Source organism: Mesoplodon mirus (assembly GCF_964341445.2).
Source record: "Mesoplodon mirus genome assembly, chromosome: X".
Classification (NCBI taxonomy): domain Eukaryota; kingdom Metazoa; phylum Chordata; class Mammalia; order Artiodactyla; family Ziphiidae; genus Mesoplodon; species Mesoplodon mirus.
The window spans coordinates 80,477,674-80,481,882 of record NC_138981.1 but is presented as its reverse complement, the minus strand read 5'-3'; the positions used below and the strand labels follow the sequence as shown (position 1 = coordinate 80,481,882).

The 4,209-nt window shown below is 39.3% G+C and overlaps 1 pseudogene across 1 annotated transcript; it reads left to right on the top strand.

Moving 5' to 3' along the window:
* Positions 1 to 1,602: 1,602 nt before the first annotated feature.
* LOC309797090 (tubulin alpha-1C chain-like) lies at positions 1,603 to 3,044 on the top strand (annotated as a pseudogene). Its single transcript has one exon. The product of its transcript is annotated as a tubulin alpha-1C chain-like (transcript).
* The last annotated feature ends 1,165 nt before the right edge of the window (positions 3,045 to 4,209 follow it).

The window sequence follows — 4,209 nt, the reverse complement described above, 5'->3', positions numbered from 1 at the left end:
ATGAACACATGTAGGTTGAAAGTGAAAGTATGGAAAAAGGAGATTCTGTGCAAATATTAACCATAAGAGAGCTGGAGTGATTATACTAATATCAGACAAATTATACTTTGTCAAAAATTGATACACGGGACAAAGAAGAACTTTATATATTGATACAAGAGTCAACTCTCCAACAATATATAGCAATTATAAACATATAGTCAGCCCTTGGTATCTGCCGGTTTTGCATCTGTGGATTCAACTAACCATACACAGAAAATATTTTAAAAATAAAAATTTCAGAAAGTTGTAAAAAATAAAACTTGAATTGGCAGCATGCCAGACTATTTACATTACATTTACATTTTATTAGATATTATAAGTAATCTAGAGATGATTTAAAGTATATGGGAGAATATGTGTAAGTTATGTGCAAATACTACACCATTTTGTATGAGAGACTTGAGCATCCACAGATTTTGGTATCTGTAGGGGATCCTGGAACCAATCCCACATGGATAGGAGGGATGACTGTATATACATGAAAGATCAGAGCTCCAGCAAAAAATAGTGCTAAGAGGAAATTTTATAGCTATAAATTTTAACTATTAAAAATAAGGAAGATATCAAACCAACACCCTAACTTTACATCTTAAGAACGCGAACAAAGGACACCATCTTTTAAAGGATTCAGAGAGCCCTGGGAGACAGGCTTGCAGGAAATGCTTCATTACCTATAGTGCACTGGCACTGACTAACAGAACTTGAACTGGCTGTTACTAGGAAGTACGGTCCAGTTGCCAACAGCCAAAACAGTGAAAGGGTGACATATTTCACTATGAGTATGCTAAGGACACCTCTAAACTTCCTCCATGTCAGGCAGATGAAGTACTTCCTCCATGTCAGGGAGATGAAGTTACTACTTTATTTCACCACCTTGCAGGTAACTGAAATTATATTATCCCTGCAGCTCACTCAGTTCTATCGCTCTGCATTTAGATAGCTCCAGTGACTCACAGAACTCCCCCGTCTGTTCTCTTTGTTCTACTCTAGGGGTGAGCCTTCCAGAGCCAGCTGACTGCGTCTTCTTTCCATAATTCACTTAACTGAACAATTCAGCTCTATTTGAAGACCTTCTGCCTTGGTCTCTGGAGCCCCCATGCTTAGGCTTCTAATGAGGAATGGGCCTGAAGCAGTCCCATACCTTGGAGTTTATTTGAATATGGTTAACTCTCTCATTTTAGGGCTCTGTAAAAGAAACATAGTGAAATTTCTCTTGAATCACTGTAGGAGAAAAATTGCATACATATATTTTTTTAAAATAAAATACCTCTATATAGGCCTATTTGAACAATTATGTAAATGAAATTTGTTTTTTTTTAAAGTAATAACAAACTGGGACTTTTTTTCTTAAAAAGGCAAAACAACAACAAAAAGAGGTGCAGGGTGGATCTGACGCCCAGCCTCCAGACACGTGGCCCAGGAAGGGGTATATTGTTTCCTTTGGAGCCAAACAGCCTCTCACTACTTCTCCCCCAGATTCCTTGGTATTCTGTCAGTGGGTGATCCTTGTTGCTGTCCCATTGTATCATCCAGCCCTGCAGAGCCCTACAAATCCCAGTCATGTGTGAATCCATCTCCATCCAAGTTGGCTGGACTGGAGTCCAGTTTGGCAATGACTGCTGAGATCTCTACCTCCTGAAAAATAGTGTCCAGCCCAATGACCAGATGCCACATGACAAGATCTTTAGGGGAGGAGATGACTCTTTTAACACTCTCTTGATTGAGATGGATGCTGGCAAACATGGACTCAGGGTAGTGTTTCTAGACCTGGAACTCATGACCATTATGAAGTTCACACTGGCACCTACCACCACCTCTTCCATCCTGAGCAGCTCATCATGGACAAAGAAGGTTCTAACAATAACTATGCCCATGGGTACTACACCATTGACAAAGAGATCACTGACCTTGTCTTGGACCAAAGTTGAAAGTGGCTGACCAGTACATAAGTCTTCAGGGCTTCTTGGTTTTCCACAGCTTTGGTGGGAGAACTGGTGTTTGGTTCACCTTCCTCCTGATGGAATGGTCTCTCTGTTAATGATGGCATGATGTCCAAGGTGGAGTTCTCCATTTATTCCTCCCCTAGATTTCCACAGCTATAGTAGAACCCTACAATTCCATTCTCACCACCCTGGAACACTGTGATTGTGCCTTGATGATAGACAATGAGGTCATCTATGACACTAGTTGTAGAAATCTTGATATTGAGCACTCAACTCAACTAACTATTTGAGTTACCACTCAGCTAACCTTAACCATCCTATACGTAACCTTATTAGCCTGATTGTGTCCTCCATCACTGGTTCCCTTAGATTTGATGGAGCACTGAATGTTGATCTGACAGAACTCCAGACCATCCTGGTTCCCTATCTCCAAATGTACTTAACTCTAGCTACATTTGCCCCCATTGTCTTTGCTGAGAAAGCCTACCAAAAACATCTTACTATAACAGAGACCACCAATTCATGGCTTGAGTCAGCCAACCAGATGGTGAAATGTAACCTTCACCGTGGCATATACATGGCTTGCTGCCTGTTGTACTGTGGTGATGTGTTTTCCAAAGATGTCAATGCTTCCATTGCCACTATCAATACCAAGTGCACCATCCAGTTTGTGAATTGGTGCCCCACTGGCTTCAATGTTGACCCTAATTATCAGCATCCCATTGCAGTATCTAGTGGAAACCTGGCCAAAGTACCATGAGCTGTGAGCAACACAATAGCCATTACTGAAGCCTGTATTTGCATAGACAACAAGTTTGACCTGATGTATGCCAACTGCATCTTTGTTCACTTGTATACTGGTGAGGATATGGAGGAAATAGAATTTTTTGAGGCCTAGGAGGACATGGTTGCACTTGAGAAGGATTATGAGAAGGTTGGAGTGGATAGTGCTGAGGGATAGGATGAGGGTGAAAAGTATTAACCTTCTGCTGCAAATTTACACTACATTTTCTTGAGACTGTCTTATTTCTGTTGTTCTGTGAAGCTGTCTATTGTGGCCCTAACTTGTCAACAAAAGTGGCGTTTCCATTAACAAAAGGAATAAGAACAAACTAAACCCAAGGCTTAAAGAAGGAAAGAAATAATAAAGGTTGGAGTGGATATAAATAAAGTAGCAAGTAGAAAAATAAGAGAGAAAATCAATGAAACCGAGATTGGTTCTTCAAAATGATCAACAAAATTTACACACCTTTACTTAAATTGACTAAGAAAAAGAAGCCACAAAGAGCCAAAAATCAGAAATGAAAGTGGAAATATGACTACTGATTTTACAAAAAATATATAGGATTATACAAGAGTGTTGTGAACAATTGTTAAGTCAACAAATTAAATAACTTGAATGGACAACTTCCTAGAAAAACATAAGATTGAATCATAAAGAGATAAAAAACATCTGACTATACTTATACTTAGTGAAAAGACTGAATTGTAAAAGAGAAAGATAGGCATGTGTTAAAGTTGGCAAGACACATTTTACTCAGGCTACTGTAGGATGGAAGAGAGACGTTAGTATTAACTGAATTCAACTCCACTGAAAAAAAATGAGGCTTTTTAAATTCTGAGATGTACCAAAGGAAAACTACTGAAGGACATGGAAGGGGGTTTGAGTTGAAGAGGGGGATGTTGGTCAATGTGATTAGGTCCTCTGTGTTTGCCAATTGGCACTTATTGAAGTGAGGCTCCTAACCTCTACAGAGACTGTGAGATAAGAGCCCTATTTTTCTTAATGATTCCATTTAAAAGGGATGGCTCCTATATCCTTGAAGAAAGCATTTCTGGATTATAGTAGATTTGCAACTTAAAGGGACAGAGAAAGAATTTACAATTGCAAGTTTTCTAAAGTAAATGCTTTAATAAAGGGGAAGTCAGGGACCTATAGTCATGTTCCGGTTGGACAAACAGTAAATTATTTTTGCAGCATTGGGCTCTCTCAGGCCGACTTTTTAAGGGACCTAGAGTCAAGCTAGGGACATGAGCTTAGGCTGATAGAAACCATTTTAAATTTGTTCAAGTCTTTCATTGTGTGGGGGGTAGAATGAGGGATGGATGGAGCTGTTTCTGCCAAGAGTTTTGCAGTACTCATAAGCAAAGTTTTAGGCTTAGTAAAGAAAAGTTCTCAGAGGAACCTGACTAAAATTTGGTCAAGGAGAGAGTCTTTTTTTCT